This window comes from Staurois parvus, unplaced genomic scaffold, assembly GCF_062004578.1.
Source record: "Staurois parvus isolate SC_StPar_1 unplaced genomic scaffold, SC_StPar_1.0 ptg000002l, whole genome shotgun sequence".
In the NCBI taxonomy this organism is placed as follows: domain Eukaryota; kingdom Metazoa; phylum Chordata; class Amphibia; order Anura; family Ranidae; genus Staurois; species Staurois parvus.
Window position 1 is genome coordinate 721,944 of NW_028317798.1, and position 19,011 is coordinate 740,954.

Genomic DNA, 19,011 nt, shown 5'->3' on the forward strand with positions numbered 1-19,011 from the left:
AAATTGCTGGCAAATTACATCTCCCTCTTTGCTTTTTTTTTTTTTTTTTTTAAGGAAAAAAAGTGCACATAGACCCTTAAGGCCCCCCAAAATGCATAGCAGACTGTTAAGGAGATTGCCAGCAAATTATTTTTCTTTGTAAATGCCCTTTTACAAACCCTACATTAAGAATGAAAGAAAATGGTGCAGAGTGCCCCCCCCCCCCCCAAATGCATACTAGACCCTTTGAGTCTGGTATGGATTTTAAGGAAGTATCTCATGCAAAAAACAATAAAAAACATGTGAGGTTCCCCCACCGCCACATATTCCAACAGCTCGATTGTATCCATATTAGTAAACCTGAATGCACACTCAACAGGACAAAAGATATATTAAGAATGGAGAAACTCTCTGCAAGCCATGTACACTATGCTAGACTTAAATATAACCAACGACTGTGGTTAAAGTCATTGTTCCAGTTTATTAAACACAAACTGCAAGTGCTGGAAAAAAGGATACAATCTTGCTGCAAGGAGGCTTTGGAATATGTCTTTTTCAGGTAAATGTTCTCTTTGTTGTTATTGTAATGTACGGTATCTATGGCTTTGTTACTTCTTAATACACAGTATCTGCAGCTTTGCTGTTTCCTCCAGACTTGGAATCTTACTTGCAATCTTTGTAAAATGCTCTAGAACACACACAAGCATTCATAAAAACTTTATATCAAAAATAGTAAAAACTGTTAAAAATGTTCTTCACAAACTCTTATATTTTTAATAAAGGTTTTTATGAAGTTTTTTTTTTTTTTTTTAAAAGTTTGACATAATAGAAGCAGTTGTCAGGTGCCAACAAACAATGCTTACAATATCTTTTCCAAGCAGAGAATAAGGAAAATGCTGAATGTACAACAGATAGAACGAGTGGAAATCAGGTAGTACAGGGTAACAATGCAAAATTGCCTATCAAGTTTTGCCATGACTTCAAGGTCTGTAACAATACAGTAGAGGCTGATAACATTAGAACATAAAACAGGCCAAAACAAAAGAGCACATTGAGGAACAAACAATGAACTAAAAGGTCAATGTGCCAACAGTCAGAGAGATCTTAAGTTCTATCAAATATGTATGTGTTATTCAGGTGTCAGCATAGCATTTGTTCCCCACACAGAAATCTGGGGAAGGTTGTGGGGTAATTGTCCCTCCGACAAGTCAAGGTTTTTAAGTTCACTTGAGTAGTATATCTACTCTTCCCATATGTCTGTAAACTTTTCCATTTTATCTTTAGTGGTGTGAACCCATTGTTCAGCTTCCATAATTTGATCTACCCCCTTCTTCCAATCCAGGAATGTAGGACGATTGGCCTGTTTCCATAATCTGGTCTTCTGGCTTTTAAGTGTATTAGGCAAGTGTGGGGTTATGCTGTTCCTATATGCCTTGAAGGAAGGGGGGGGGGGTATTGTGAAAGAGGTAGTACAGGGTGTGTTCTTGATAGGTTTGAGGGTGTGCTTCTGTATCATGGGGGATATTGAATCCCAGAAACTTTTAATTTTAGGGCAAGACCACCATATATCTAAAAAGGTAATGAAAGTTTTTCACAATGTTTGTGCAATTTGTTTGTTCTACAGAGCTATTGTTATTTTGGAAAAGCAGAGTGACTGGCAGGAACGCCAGGGTTTCCACACAAAAGGAAGCAATACAAAGAGAGTACATGGTACAACAGGCGCATATCAGGAATAGGAAATGTTGGGTTTACATATTCTTTAAAGATCTATTTCACTGAAACACTGAAAATGAAACTGTCCCAGTGGAAATACTAAATGACACCCACCGAACAGAGAAAGAATGCACTGTTCACCAACTGCTGAACATGATTGGCCTACAATGGTTGTTCATCCATTTAACTACTTGCACTCCTGAGGATTTACCCCTCAGGCCTCTTTTTGCTACTCAGTGCAGCACTAATTTAACTGATAATTGTGCGGTCATGCAATGCTGTACTCAAACGAAATTTACATCCTTTTTTCACACAAATAGAGCTTTCTTTCAGTGGTATTTGATCACCTGTGCGCTTTTTATTTTTCACGCTATAAACAAAAAAAGACCAAAAATTTTGAAGAAAAACAATATTTTTTACTTTCAGCTATAAAAAATCTATAGTAATCTCAAAGTTAGTTTTAAATTTAGGCCAAAATGTATTCTGCTAAATGTTTTTGGTTAAAAAATCCCAGTAAGTGTATATTTATTGCTTTGTATGAAAGTTATAGCATCTACAAACTTGTATAGATAATGGAATTTACACAGATTTTACTTTCTGACTGCTCATCACATTTCTTGAGGTTCTAAAATACCAGGATAGTACAAAACCCTCTAATGACCCCTTTTTGGAAAGTAGACACCCTAAGCTATCTGCTGAGAGGCATATTGAGTCCAAGGAAGATTTATTTTTTCCACAAGTTTCTGGAAAACGACAAAACATTTTTTTTTTACACAAAGTTGTCATTTAAATGATTATTTCTCGCACAAGCTATGGGTATATGTGGAATTACGCCCCAAAATACATTCTGCTACTTCTACCAAGTATGGGGATACCACATGTGTGAGACTTTTTGGGAGCCTAGCCACATACAGGAGCCTGAAATCCAATGAACACTTTGAAAGCCTGAAGGTGCGTAACTTCCTCATTTCACTTCCTCAATACCTATCACAGTTTCGAAGGCCCTGAAATGCCAAGATAGCACCAACCCCCCCCCCCCCCCAAATTACCCCTTTCTGGAAAGTAGACACCCCAAGGAATTTAAAAAGAGGCATGATAAGTATTTTGCAGATCTAATTTTTTCTCACAAGGTTTTGAAATATAAAAAAAAAATAGAAAAAATGTTTTTGTTTTTTTTCTTCATTTTCCAAAAACTTGTGGCAACAAATGAGATTTGCAAAATACTTACCATGCTTCTTATCAAATTCTTTGGGGTGTCTACGTTCCAAAAAGGGGTCATTTGGGGTGGTTAGGTGCTATCCTGGCATTTCAGGGCCTCCAAAACTGTGATAGGTAGTCTGGAAGTGTAATGAGGAAATAAAGCTCTTTAAAAGCCTGAAGGTGCTTATTGGATTTTGGTGTCCTGTACTTGGCTAGACTGCCAAAACGTCTCTCACATGTGGTACCTCCATGCTCGGGAGAAGTAGCAGAATGTATTTTGGGGAGTCATTCCACATATACCCATGTCATGTGTGAGCAATAAATAATTTAAGTGGCAATTTTGTGTAAAAAAAAAATGTCATTTTCCAGAAACTTGTGGTAAAAAAATAAATTCTTCTATTGATTCACCATGCCTCTCAGCAAATAGCTTGGGGTGTCTACTTTCCAAAAAGGGGTCGTTTTGGTGGGTGGGGGCGTTTTATTCAAGCCTTTTCTGACACTTTTTGTTTACATGAAAAAAATCTGTATTTTTTGCTAGGAAATTAATTTAAACCCACAAACCTTATATTTTTTTTTAAAGCAGACACCCTAGTGAATAAAATGGTGGGTACTACAATTTTTTATGGCTCATAGTACTCACGCAGCTATTTTTTAAAAGCAAATTTTTTTTAAAAATACACTTTTTTTACTTGTAATGCACAAAAACACAATATATTGGCCAATTATTTGGTAAAATATAAAAGATAATGGTATGCTGAGAAAATAGATACCAAACATGACATGCTTTAAAACTGCGCATGCCTTGTGCAATGGCGACAAACTGCATACATTTTTATTATCCATAGGCAACGCTTTAAAAGCCTTTAAAAGCTACCATTTTAGATTTACAGAGGATAGTGTAATCCTAGTGTTAGAATTACTTATCACTTTTATTGCTATCACAAGGAATGCAGATATCCCCTATAACTTCAATGGGCATTGTCATATATTCTTTTTTCAGAAATCTGGGGTCTATCAGACTCTAGATATCTCCTGTTCCCTTACATTATCTAATCAAACTAAAATCGGTGTGATCAGATGCTTTCCCAATTTACAAATGGCGCTGTTTGTATCCTGCGAAACTGAAGTGATGAAATGCTTGTGATTTCTTAGGCTATAGAGATGATTGGCACCACACTGGTCTCCAATCAGCTCTATGGTCAGCTGGCAGAAACACCGGCTGCATTCTCAGGTTCCCCCGATGGCAAGGGACTGCCCAAGAAGGCCGGGGAAGGCAGCGGGGGAGGGGGCATCATCTCCCGCTGCTTGTAAAAGCAATCCTGCAGCTAATTAGCCACTAGGATTGCTTTTATATGAAAGCCGGTCGCTGGCTGAATAAAATGATACCAGGATGATGCCTGCAGCTGTAGGCATCATCCTGGTATAACCATTTAAAGTCCAGTGATGTACCAGTACGTCGCTGATCCTTGTTGGGTATATATGCTATGTTCTTTTTTTTTTTGCATGCAGCCTGTGGACTGAATGAAAAAAAGAGAAGAAATCTCTGCCAGAAAAAGTGTGTGGTATGCCCGCCATTAGAATATACCGCCCTGCATCCACCCACTTCTAATGGTGGGCACACATTAGGTCACACTTTGCCACATGCGCCAGTTCCAAGATTGAACAAATGTCTAAATAGTGGCAAGCTTGAATAAAAATTGTCCACGTATAAGTGGTTCCCCATATGGAAAAAGGATGACACCAAGTCCCAAACTATCTTGTCACTACTCCCCATGTAGTCTGGGCATCCGGGGGGGGCTCCACGTGACTATCTTTTCCCTTGTAAATCCAAAACTTATAAGTATAGCCTGTTGCCCTCTCACAGGTCTTCTACATCTTGACCCCATATCTGGCACGCTTGCTGGGGAGAAATTGTTTGAATGCAAGGTGGCCAGAAAAATTAATCAGGGACTCATCAACGCAGATTTTTTGCTGGGGAGTATAGACATCTGCAAATTTTTGGTTAAGATGATTTGCGAGGGGCTGAATTTTGTGGAGCCGGTCAAATTCAGGGTTACCCTGAGGATGACAGAGTGCATTGTTGTTGAAATGTATAAAACACATTATACTCTCATATCTATGCCTGGCCATGGCAGCAGAGAACATGGTATATGATGAATCGGGTCTGTGGACCAATACAACCGCAATTAATTTTTTTTTAGTAATGCCCATGTTGAGGGTTAGGCCCAAAAAAATGTAAATTCGGAAACCGAAATGAGTTTCCATGCGAGTGGTCTGGCTAGGTTTGAATTTGGGTTGGTGGCGATAAACTGTTGTGCATATACATTGCTTTGATCCATGATCAACGCATACAGATATTCCGTGAAAAACAGCTCCAAAAATCAAGGGGAGTAGTTACATTTGCTATTTCCACCTGAATTCCGGGTTGGGCAGTGAATGGGGGAAGTACAGGTGCTGCAGAATTTGTGGGCTGTCAGTCGGGATTTGCAAGCACATCTGGAAGGATACTAGGAGTTCTATGGGCCTGTGTGCGAATTCTTGGTGGCTGCTGGACAATACTTGTGCTCGCCACCACACCGGCTTGTACTGGACTTATGGGACTCACCACGTCACCAAGTCATACTGCAGTGCTGGTATTATTATTATACAGGATTTATATGGTGCCAACAGTTTGCTCAGCGCTTTACAGTATAACGGGAGACAATACAGCAACAATACAGTTCAATACAAGAGGGTTAGGAGGGCCCTGATCCTGGGAGCTTACAATCTAAGAGATATGTGAAAGATCAAGATGTACTAGACCGCTGGTGCTCGCCAGTTCACCAAAAGGTAGCACGGCACTAGTACTGGCACTCTGCTGCATATGAGAGTCCTCAAAATTTACCGACAAGTGCTAACAGAGATCAGGCCTGATTCTGTGAACACTGCAGTTTTGTGTGCAATGTATCAAGTGACAGTGACCTACTGACATTGCACTTGTTGGGGGAGAAGGGGGGGGGGTAAGCATAGGGGCTAAACTCAGGTGCTGGCAGGTTCTGGGGCTGATCCCACTAACGCTGCATTTTTGGGGATGCTATACTAATGTGAACGTTGGTATAGTGCTGATCTGATCAAAGATATTGATCCGTTCAGACACTATACTAGCAATGGAGGTTTATTGTGTATTAGCGTCTTCCTGGCAATCGAGGGGTTAAATGTGATGATTGGTGTGCTGACGGGCAATCTGACTCCATCTGGGAGGGGCGTGAGAACCACGGGAGCACAAATCATGTATATATATGTGATTTTGTGCACCCATGCCGCCCTGTAGCAGTATTTCTGCTATAGGGTGGTGAGGAAGCGGTTACAGAAGCGGTTTCTGTTACGGAGCTGCGTTACTTTAACTGACAATTGCGTGGTCATGCAACACTGCACCCAAATTAAATTTACGTCCTTTTTTCCCACAAATTGAGCTTTTTTTTCGGTGGTATTTGATGCCTGTGCGGTTTTTTATTTTTTGCGCTATAAAAAAATATTTTGGACTTTTTGCTATAAAACATGTCCAGTAAAAAAATTTAAAAATCTAATTTTATCTTAAATTTCGGCCAAAATTTATTCTGCGACATGTCTTTGCTAAAAAAAATCCCAATACGTGTAAATTAAGTGGTTTATGTGAAAGTTATAGCGTCTACAAATGGCGGGAAAGATACTGGGATTTTTCTTTTTATAATAATAATGGTGGCGATCAGTGACCTATGGCGGTGATCAGCGATTTATGACAGTGATCAGCAACTTATGGCGGGACTGCGGCGGACATTTTGACACTGGGGGGGAACTGACTTGGGGTCACTGACCTCCCCAGTGACACCAATACAGTGACCAGTGAAAAAAAAAACACTGACACTGTACTAATGGCACTGGGGAGGAAGGGGTTAACATTTGTATTCAATCAAAGGGTTAACTGTGTGAGGGGAGTGTTTTACTAGAGGGCGGGGGGGTGTACTTCACAGGAACACACTGATTCCGAGAGCTAAACTCCACTCTCAGGATCAGTGTGTTAGGAACTGAGAGGGAGCAGAGTTGCAGTGTAAACACTGCAGCCGTGCTCCCTGTCAGTGATTGCCGGTAATGACCGGCCGAGACCCGGTGATTGACACCCGTGGCCACGATCGCCTCTGCGTGCCCCCTACCTGTTTTGCAAAATGACATTTTAAAACGTGATTTTGCGCAGGGGTGCCGCCCTGTGGCCGTTTTAGTACAGTGGCTGGACGGCAACCAGTTGAAAAGTTATTGCAACAGTTTTTGTTTTGTTTTTGCATTTTTAGTTTTGGATAGAATGCAGAGGGATTTTTTTTCTTCTTGCTTTTTTACATATTGTCACCAGTTCAGTACAGCGTTATTATATAACTGGAGTGGCAGTGATCAGGGACACTGACTGGTGACAGTATGTAAAAAAAATAATAATAATTTAATTTTTTTTTTCAAATGTTTCTATTATTTTTTTTTTTTCAACACACCATGACCAAAGCAATATAAGGTTACCATAGTAACTTTGAACCACTCTGGGCAAGTGACGAGGATTTTTTTTTTATACATTATGATTGCTAATACCAATGTATTTCATTGATATTTGCAATCATTGTTGCTGAATGAAACTGATTCATTCAGTCTTTTGTTGCGATTAGCTGTGATTGGGCAAAGCTCATCACATGATACAGATGGGCTGTGATTGGCCCTGTCTGTAGCATGTGACTGCTTTGACCAATCACAGCTAACAACACAATTGTATACAATAGATGGCATGACAGGAAGCCATCCATTATATACAATTGACATGTGATCTGTGTGATTGGTCACAGTGGTCACATGCAACGGACCAGTGTAGTGATATGTCATCGGCTGTGTCCCATGGACATGGCCGGTGACAGATTGCGCTGCTGTGTGGCTCCTTTTGACAGGACGTCTTATGATGCCAAGTCACAAGGAGGAGTGTCCCACCCGCCCATCAATCTGCTATAAGCCAGGCAGGAAGGTGTTAATCTTTTTCTCCCTAGTGCCCAGTACTGGGACTGCTACATCACTTCCTGTTCTCAGAGTGGATTCAGTTTTTCTGACAGTAGAGGATCCTGGGACCTATAGTCCTATAGCAAATACATACTGTATGTCTGAGTGCTGATTGAACTACAACACAGGTGTCAAACTGGTTGCCCTCCATCTGTTGCCAAACTACAAGTCCCATGAGGTATTGCAAGATTGACAGTTACAAGCATGACTCCCAAAGGCAGAGGCATACTGGGACTTGTAGTTGCACAACAGTAGGAGGGTCAACAGTTTGACACCCCTGAACTACAACTACCAGACAATTGGCGAACCAGAAGGAGTCTGGGAGAGCAGATATATTCTACAACAAGGGACTGGCTTGCTTTCTTGGTGCGGGATTCAGAGCTGAACAAAGGGGGACTACAATTCCCCTCCAGAGACTGATTTTTGACTTGCTGCTGCGGGATTCTGCACATAAGTTCAGCACAGTGGTGACACCAATCACCTCAGCTTCTCTGCAACAGGACTGTCACTATCCAGTCTGCACATAGACATCTCTGCTTGCAGCACTGATAGGCTGTCAGGCGGTAACTCTGCACATCCCTGCAAACAGACAAGAGCCTATGTATAAACCCTTGTTCCTAGGAGGCCATTCTATCCATGGGATTGGTGAGTGGACAGATGCCCAACCCCTTTCTGTCATCACTCTAGATACATTGCATGCAGACACCTTTACACCTCAGTATCAGGAGGTCTTTGTGTTAAGCAGTATCACAGCCTATCTGTTTAACTTAATTGAATTACCAGTATTTACTATATATACTATATACTACTTTTTAGAGGCCCCACCATTGCTAGCAGAAGACAAAGAACACCTACATATCAGGAACTTTAAACATCACAGGACTCAAGTTGCAACTTCTAGTTAAAGGGAGCCCCTCTTTTCTAAGGCCATTGTTATTCAAATTAGAATACTTATATCTATTTTGGTGTATACTTTTACATAATTCTTAACATCATTGCGGCGCTGGTGACCTAGAGGGAGCTGATAAGTCAACAAGCCTTTTCATCCCCCTCTTACTGCTGTTGGAGTATAATAGCTGAAGCTTACTACTCATGACTGTATAATTTGTGAAACATTGCTAATTGATTATTCCTATTTTGCCAGTGTTCTACTTTTATGCGTTAGCTGGAGTTGTATATCCTAAACATTTTTTTTGTGGTCTACTCTTTTGAACAAGACTAATTAGAGGTGCTACTAAAAACGGTGTCACTTTCATTATTATCCTATACCAGCCTTTCTCATCCAGGGTGCCTTGAGGTTTCTTCAGGGGTGCCTTGGCAAAATGTCTAAAAATTGCACAAAACTTGTATACAAGCCTGCCTTTTAGTTACACAAAGCCACAGGTTTTCATTGTGCGCCATTATGACATTCTAGCCGCCGGCATCCTGACAACTAATGACATCATCAGTTGATAAGGAGGATGTCAGCTGCCTGCACAGTATCCTAGTTGACCCTCCCCTGCCCCTCTCCATCAGTGCTGGGGTCACATTAGCTCAGTGAGGGAGAAGAGAAACACTGGAATACTAGTCAGTACCAATGTGCAAAAGTGTATTCGCTCTTGAAGAATAATTCACCTTTAACCACTTGACCTCCAGAGGATTTACCCCCCTTAATGACTAGGCCTCTTTTTGCTACTCGGCGCTGCACTAATTTAACTGATAATTGCGCGGTCATGCAATGCTGCACCCAAACGAAATTTACGTCCTTTTTTTCACACAAATAGAGCTTTCTTTTGGTGGTATTTGATCACCTGTGTGCTTTTTATTTTTCACGCTATAAACAAAAAAAGGCCAAAAATTTTGAAGAAAAATTATATTTTTTACTTTTAGCTATAAAAAATATATAGTAAACTCAAAGTTGGTTATAAATTTAGGCCAAAATGTATTCTGCTACATGTTTTTGGTAAAAAAATCCCAATAAGTGTATATTGATTGCTTTGTGTGAAAGTTATAGGGTCTACAAACTATGGTATAGATACTGCAATTTATGCCGTTTTTTTGCTATACAGCGCTGCGCTAGTTTAACGGACAATTGCGCGGTCATGAAAAACGGTACATAAATTAAATTTACATCCTTTTTTTCCCCACAAATTGAGTTTTCTTTCGGTGGTATTTGATCGCCTGTGCGGTTTTTATTTTTTGCGCTATAAAAAAAAGTCTGACAATTTTGAGGAAAAAAAACAATAGTTTGGAGTTTTTTGCTATAAAACATGTCCAGTAAAAAAAAATGTTAAAATCAAATTTAGTTATAAATTTCTGCCAAAATGCATTCTGCGACATGTCTTTGCTATAAAAAAAAACAATACGTGTAAATTAATTGGTTTACGTGAAAGTTATAGCGTTTACAAATGGCGGGAAAGATACTGGGATTTTTAGTTTTTTTTTTTATACTAATAATGGCGGCGATCAGCAACTTATGGCGGTGATCAGTGACTTATGGCGGCGATCAGCGACTTATGGCGGGACTGCGGCGGACATTCTGACATTGGGGGGTACTGACTTGGGGTCACTGACATCCCCAGTGACACCAATACAGTGATCAGTGCAAAAAAAAAAAAACACTGACACTGTACTAATGGCACTGGAGAGGACGGGGTTAAGTTTATTATTCAGGGAAAGGGTTAACTGTGTGAGGGGAGTGTTTTACTAGGGGGCAGGGGTGTGTACTACAGGGAACACCGCTGATCGGGAGAGAGAAACTCTTCTCTCTAGCCAGTCCCCAGATCTCAACCCCATAGAAAACCTTTGGATGGAGTTGAAAGTCTGTGTTGCCCAGCGACAGCCCCAAAACATCACTGCTCTAGAGGAGATCTGCATGGAGGAATGGGCCAACATACCAGCAACAGTGTGTGCCAACCTTGTGAAGACTTACAGGAAATGTTTGACCTCTGTCATTGCCAACAAAGGATATATAACAAAGTATTGAGATGAACTTTTGATACTGACCAAATACTTATTTTCCACTATAATTTGCAAATAAATTCTTTCCAAATCAGCCAATGTGATTGTCTGGATTTTTTTTCTCATTTTGTCTCTCATAGTTGAGGTCTACCTATGATTCCAATTACAGGCCTCTCACATCTTTTTAAGTGGGAGTATTTGCACAATTGGTGGCTCACTAAATACTTTTTTGCCCCACTGTAAGCTTATAATAAAGATTCCTTGTACCTACAGGTAAGATATCCTAAACATGCATCATGCACCATTTAGGAGATGTCCCTGCAGCCGTTGACATCACTGGCGCATGTGCTCTGAAGAAATGCCATACCTGTGCCATTCTTTCGAAGCTCTGTGCCACCGCCGAGACTCCCTCACATGCGTGGGTATGACATCATCGCAGCTCAACCAGTCAATTGGCCAGCCCATGAACCCGTAAGGAAGACCGGGTGAAGATGAAAGCCCTGTCAGCGGTGACAACGCACCACTGGAGGGCATCGTTCTAAGGTAAATCTTTCATCATGTACTAGTATGTGATGCATACTAGCACATTATGACCTCATTTTGCAGGGGAATTTTTTTGTTGTGGCGGTTTACTACCTCTTTAAGATCTGGAAGGTAGAGGCTCTTACAGAGCTTTATTATTCTCATTATTATCCTTATTATTATTATTACCATTATTATTATTATTATTCTCGTTATAGTACAGGATTTATATAGCGCCAACAGCTAAGTAGTAAAGGTATGGCTGTAAATTTCTGTGCATAATATGATGTACTACAATATCACATTGTTTTCTATTCTCTGACATTTTAGAATTTCTTTTTTAGAGAAATAAAAAAGTAACAATCTTTTTAACAAACTGAAAATGGTCTATTAATAAACCGTATATTATTTGGCTTGTTCTTCCAAAATAATGATTGACCAATATTCTTTTGTATGTTATTGAATACAGTTTGGTTAGGATTCCAGGAAATAGTCAATAATTATTCTGGAGGAGGACTAGAAAAATGTTTAAAATGCAATTATTATTATTATACATAATTTATATAATGCCAACAGTTTGCGCTGAGCTTTACAATATAAAAGGAGACAATACGACAACAATATAATTCCATACAAGAGGGTTAGGAGGGCCTTGCTCCTGGGAGCGTACAATCTAACATATAGCAATGTATAGACTTTTTCCAATAGATAGTTCATAGCTGCCACTTTTAATAATAATTTAACAAAAGGACTACATATGTTTGAAAGTAAGTCATATAAGCCTACAGTAAAAGTATAGAACAGTTTTATATTTGTCCATGGAATGCTGTGCATACCATTTATCTCTTGTTTGCAGTTTATGGAAAAACAACATGTCAGTAGATGCATCTTCTGAATTTTTTACTCAGCCACCCTTTTTCAACCTTCAAAAACATACACGAAAACAGAACAATAACATAATAGCAACTAGTGTTCTTTAAAAACACTGCAGGGGAAATGTAAATGCATTAACATTTTTGAAACCACATAATAGCATTTTAATTACACTTCTGAAACATCCTGAAAGAATATTTACTATTGCTAACATTTGAAGAGTAAAGGTGTCATTTGAACAATTTTGCTGTCCTTGCTGTGTTGAATCATATATTACATTTTTTTTAAATAATAATGTTGGCTTTCATTGTAATCCTGCACTAGGGTCTTATTCATATAGGGATTTGATGCAGATTGAAAAAGTCGAATAAATAATAGACAATAAGCCTGCAACATCCCATATAGACCAGTCATTATGGGAAGTGCAGCAAAAAGCCAACCCTTTGCTGAATAAAGATGTGTTTTGAGACGTTCAATTCAATATACCATTGTACCCTCAAAGTCTGGGAGGTAGGGAACTCATTGTAATGGTATGCCACTACATTTCATTTGTGTGGGATGTCTGGCTCTATATAGGTATCTGTCAGCTGAAACAGAGATGTGCAATTGTTCTGACATGAATTAAGTAGCATAAATCACTTTAATCCTGTTTCTGCACCATTTTGTAAAATGTTTAGGTTGAAAACCTCAGTATAAAGATGAGAACAACGTACCTGGTTTCAGTTTAAGGCAAATTGGTCATGGCTGCTGATAAAGCAGTAGGACTGGCCATCTTGTACCATGCCCAGGCCCCATCAGTGCAAAAGGGGGCCTGGGCACCTGCCAACAGACAGGCTGTGACTGTACTGCCTACATTTCTGACTCCAAAACTCTTCTGGCTCCCCCTGCTGCACTGCTGGCTTCTCCTCCTCTCCCTCCCTCTGGCTGCACAGCAGAACCTTCCATTCAAGTATCTGTTCCCCCACTCCCCTGCTGTTTGGGCACCCCTGTGAGTACCCCTTTTACCCACTGTCTGGCACCCCTTGTTTCCCCTTTCAATGGCAGCGCTGCCGGAATCCCTCCTTCCTTTCCTGAATAAATTTATCCCCACACTAGCACACCACAACCATGAGCTTTGCACGCAGTTGCGATGTGCTTACAGAGCAGCACTTTTCACTTGATTGGATCTTGTCTGATGGGGGTATAATTTCTGCCATGGATGCGGAGGCTAACATTGTGGCCATGATATGTGTACACCCCTAGCCACTGCCTTTGTAGCTAAAGGGGGTAGCAGTTGGTGGGTGCTAAAATCTCAGCTCAACTGTGGGGTTTTACCACTTCCAGCCTCATGTGGGAATGAGCCCTAAGAACTTATTCACACGGTTACTCTGACTGTGTGAATAAGTGGATTGTTCATGTAGCTGGAGCTGCCTGTTACTCTAAGGGGACACAGCTGCTGTACAAACACAGCCACAGGTCCTAATTTGGCAAGTGTACAGGCATGTGTGAGAGGCCCTGAATGCACACTGTCTGTGTTCAGGGCCACACATCTGCACTCACACGCCTGTCAAATTATGACCTGCGGCTGTGTTCATACAACAGCTGCGTTCCCATAGCATAGCATAGGCTGACTGCACACAGCTCCAGCCACATAAACAAATCACTGACTCACACTGTACAGGCCACAGTGCCCATGTGAATTAGCCCTGATTGACACACAGAGCTTTATCTATTAACTCAATACAGCTTTATCTTTTAGCTTTAGCTGGAATCTTGTAATAATCATTTTAGTGTATTTTTAGCGAAAATATAATTTGATTTTGAGGGTGGACTCTGTCAGGTAGGCTGTATAGGGCCCCATGATTTCTAACAGCAGCCCTGAATTCAGTGGACGTGACTAAAGTTCAGGTGCCAAATATAAACTCTGTTGAGGTTGAATATTAAAAAAAACTGTTCTGGCCATTTTGGGGCTGAGCACTGCCTCGAGGAACATGTACCAAAGCAAAATAAATAAATTAAAAAATGTATTTGGTGGGAAACAGTGATTTTATTAATGCTTCAAGTGAAAGATTAAACATACTATGCCTTAACCTGCCTGTAAAGGGGCACATCTGTACGAAGTATACAACTACTGCAGAAACTGACATTTTATAAAGGCAAAAATGTTGTCTAAATTGCCAGCAAATGACAGTCTTGACCGCTTTACTTCTGTTTAAAAGCAAACAGCCAGGGATCCCTTCATCTGTACTAGATCCTTATACTAAATAGGGGTCTGGTATAGATGTTAAGAAAAAATATTATGTGGGGTTCCCCACAGAAAAATATAAAGAGAAGTGATGTCCTCCAATTCCATACCAGGCCCTTTTAGGTATGGTATGGATTTTAAAGAGGAGTCCCATGTATCAAGAGAAAAAGCCTTTCACCTCAAATGATCCACCCAGACCCTATTGATAGCATGCAGCCTGGGAATCCAGGAAAGGGAGGAATGAGTGTGCATTCCCCCTCCTCCTCCTAAATGATACGAGGCCACGATTCCTCAACATAGGAGGGTGCTTTTCCAGGGGAAACCCCTACTCATCAAAAAATACAGACATTTTTAGCAAGTACTTTAAAAAACAGTCCCATAATGTAAATCCACCATCAATCATGTTGTAAAGCGAAGCAGATCTACTTCAATCACAATAAGCAGTGCCTACAAACCCAGGACATAGTCCAATCCAGAAGATTGCTTGCCTGCAAGTCACAGCTGATGATTATGTTTCAGACAGTGACATCACAGGGATTCCAGAGTCAATGAATCAAATGCTATAACCCTTTACCCAAAAATGTTTAGGCTAAGAAGAGCTGTTACTAATACGCAATGTTTTTTTTGTCAATAGCCAAGAGCAGATCACTCATTTCCATCTTTAACCACCTCAATATCAGCACATTACACCCATTATACATTTCTGGGATACCCTGTATATTCTAGCGCTGCACCTATATATTTATTTGAGTACTTTGGAAGGTTGTTTTTGGTTGCCTTTTATTGGTGCATTAGCTGCTGATGGTTTTAACGCTCTCTTTTCTTCTTTTAGATATTTCTGTGTTTTACCAATTTTAAGCTGTAGCTGCTATCACCCTGTTATGGACCACCTGATGTACTCTAGCAGTCCCCAGGACAGGATTCCCCAGGTCACGGAGTCTAAGCCCCAGTCCGCTTGTTCACCAGAGCCCCTGATGGTGGGGATGGGCTTGGAGCGGACAGTGACCAGGTCGCGGCCCCTGAGTACACCCACCTGAGGTAGAGGAATCACCAGAGGTAATGACAGGTAGAGAGCCTGACGTGAAGAGGCAGACAGGTCTGGAGAGTAGCAGCTAATCCGTGCGGGTCGGATGGATGGCTGAGCAATAGCGTGGTCAAACGGGCCAGGTCGGTAACAGAGGGGTCAGCGTAGTACAAAGCAGCAGGCAGAAGAATAGTCAGGTCATTCGCCGGGGTCGGTACCAGTAGTTCAGATCAGGTAGGGATATCCAAAAGAGAGGTCGAACTTAGCCAGGGGTCAGAGCAGGAGAAGTCAGCAGGGGTCAGGTCCAGGCAGGTCAGTAACGAATCTCAAACAACGGCAATACAGGAACACAGGAACAAGATCAGACCATACGGCAACTTGTGTCTGTGCAGGGCTGGTTTAAGTAGCCCGCCCTGCACCTGACAGGCGCAGCCTAGGTCCTAGTGCCTGCCCAGCACCATCATAGGCGACGGGTGCGCCTGGGTCCTAGTGCCCTGCTGCCTGCATGTCTTGACAGACACCTACGCATGTGCAGACCCATGCGTCGCGATGGTCCCTGACATTGCCCCCCCCCCATGGGCACCCTCCGGGTGCCCAACTGATCTCTCCTCCGTGGGTGGCTACGATGGAACTCTCGGACAAGTCTAGGGGCGTGAACATTTTGAGCCGGCTCCCAGGAATTTTCCTCAGGGCTGTAGCCCTTCCATTTTATCAGGAACTGTGTCTGGTCGCCCCTCTTCCTGCAATCCAAGATTGATTTTACCTCAAATTCCTCCTGTTCGTTGATGGTTATGGCTTCCGGGGGTTTGGATCTTCGATCAGGGAAAGGATCCGGTACTGCTGGCTTTAGTAGCGAGACATGAAACACTGGGTGAATCTTCCAGGTCCCTGGTAACGAAAGTTCATATGCCACCTCGTTAATCTTTTGTTTGACCTGAAATGGGCCCATAAACTTGGGCCCCAATTTCCTCAAAGGACAAGACAACTTTAAGTTGGTAGTTGCCAGCCAGACTTGATCCCCTGGTTTCAAGATCAGTTCCCCTCTTCTTTTCCTGTCAAAAGCCCTCTTATTGTCTTCTTGGGCCTTCATGATTGCTTCTTGAAGCACCTTGTTATTTGCAGAAAAAAAAACTCAGCATATCCTGCGTGGCAGGAACTGGACCTTCAGGAATTAGGTCAGGCAAGAATGTGGGGTGGAACCCATAATTCGCAAAGAATGGGGATTGCCCCGTCGCGGAGTAATTGGCGTTGTTGTACGTGAATTCGGCCAATGGAAAGAGCATCAACCAATCGTCCTGGAGGAAGGATGTATAACATCTCAAGTATTGCTCAAGTGTCCTGTTTTGTCCTCTCTGTCTGTCCATTGGTCTGTGGGTGGTAGGCAGATGAAAATGATAGTTGAATACCCAGAATCTCACATAATGCCTTCCAAAACTTCGAGGTAAACTGGACCCCACGGTCAGAAACGATGTCTTCTGGAATCCCTCGAAGCCTTACTATTTCCTTCATGAAAATCTTCGCTGTTTCCAGGGCCGAGGGCGTGCCCCTTAGTGGCAAGAAATGGGCCATCTTTGATAGACGATCAACAACCACAAAAATTGCTGAATGGTTTTGAGATGGGGAAGCTCCACTATGAAATCCATAGCAATCATCTGCCACGGCCGACTCGGTATAGGTAAAGGTCGTAGTAAACCCCAGGCCTTGCTTCTGGTGGGCTTGTTCCTCTGACAGATGGCGCAGGATTTTACATACTGCTCACAATCTTTGACCATGCTCGGCCACCAGAAGGTGCGCTGGAGCAACTCTAGGGTCTTGGTGATTCCAAAATGGCCCGCTAATAGGTGATCATGACAATATCCTAGAACTGAAGTTCGGACTTCCTCGGGTACCACAACTTGCCCTTCCTTCCAAAGGAGACCCTCCTTGTTCTGTAGAGAAACCTCGGGTGGGCTTGCCATTTCCACGGTTGCAGACTGAAGCCTAGAGCGGAGGTCCATTTGGAGGGCAAGAAAGTTCCCAGGGGACAGAATCGTGTCAGGTTTAGTGGTTTCTTCTGGATCCTCAAACATTCGGGAGAGGGCGTCCGGTTTGGTGTTCTTGGACCCGGGCCTATACGTGATGTGGAACACGAATCGGGAAAAGAAAAGTGCCCATCTAGCTTGGCGTGGTCTCAGGCGTTTGGCTGTCCTCAAGTATTCCAAATTCTTGTGGTCTGTAAAGATTAGTATTGGATGTGTGGCCCCCTCCAGCAGATACCTCCATTCCTCTAGTGCCGTTTTAATGGCCAAGAGTTCCCGGTCACCGATATCGGAATTTCTTTCGGCGGATGTAAGTTTCCTAGAAAAGAATGCCACTGGGTGCATGAGCTCCTTGGTCCCTTTACTCTGGGACAGGATGGCCCCTACCGCGTTCTCAGACGCATCGACCTCCAGGATGTAGGGAAGCGAGGAATCAGGATGACTCAGAATGGGGGATGTAGTGAACAGTTTCTTCAGGGTCTCGAATGACTGTGCCTCGGGCATCCACCAAAAACGTACCCCTTGTTTGGTAAGCTGGGTGATGGGGGACACAAGGCCTGAGAAGTTCCTGATAAATTTCAGAAAGAAATTTGCAAACCCAATGAAGCGTTGTACGCCCTTTTTGTCCATGGGCACTGGCCATTCAAGAATTGCCAAAACTTTTTGAGCATCCATCGCAACCCCCATGGTGGAGATAATCAGCCCCAGAAATGCAATACTGTGCTGCTCAAAACTGCATTTGTCCGCCTTAGCGTACAACCCATGTTGGCGTAGACGCTCCAACACACTTCTAACATGACCCCTATGGGACTCTAGGGAAGGCGAGAAAATTAGAATATCGTCTAAGTAGACGACAACAAAAATGTCCAGGTAGTACCTAAACACGTCATTGATGAAGTGCTGGAATGTGGCTGGGGCATTACAAAGTCCAAAGGGCATAACGAGGTGCTCGTAGTGCCCAAATCAAGTCTTCCACTCATCCCCCTCTCTTATGCGGACCAGGCCCCTCAAGTCTAACTTAGTAAACAGTACCGCTGACTTTAACCTCTGAAAAAGCTCTGGGACCAAAGGGAGGGGATAGCGGTTCTTAACCATAATTTTATTTAAGTCCCGGTAGTCTATTCATGGTCTTAAGGACTTGTCTTTCTTCTCCACGAAAAAGATTCCAGCACCGGCTGGCAAAGTGGAGGGCCGAATGAAACCCTTCTGTAGGTTTTCATCTATGTACTCCTTGTTACCCCCAGTTCCCGTTCTGACAAAGGGAATATCCATCCAAACGGGATCTCAGATCCGGGCAGAAGGTCAATGGGGCAGTCATAGGACCGGTGGGGAGGAAGAATGTCTCCCCCCCGCTTACTAAAGACATCTAAGAAATGATGATAGGCCGGGGGAATAATTTGGACTAACTTGGCGTCTCCGTCTAAACATAGAAGGGGCTGGGGAGCCGAGGAAGTCTGGGCGTGACAGTGTTCCTG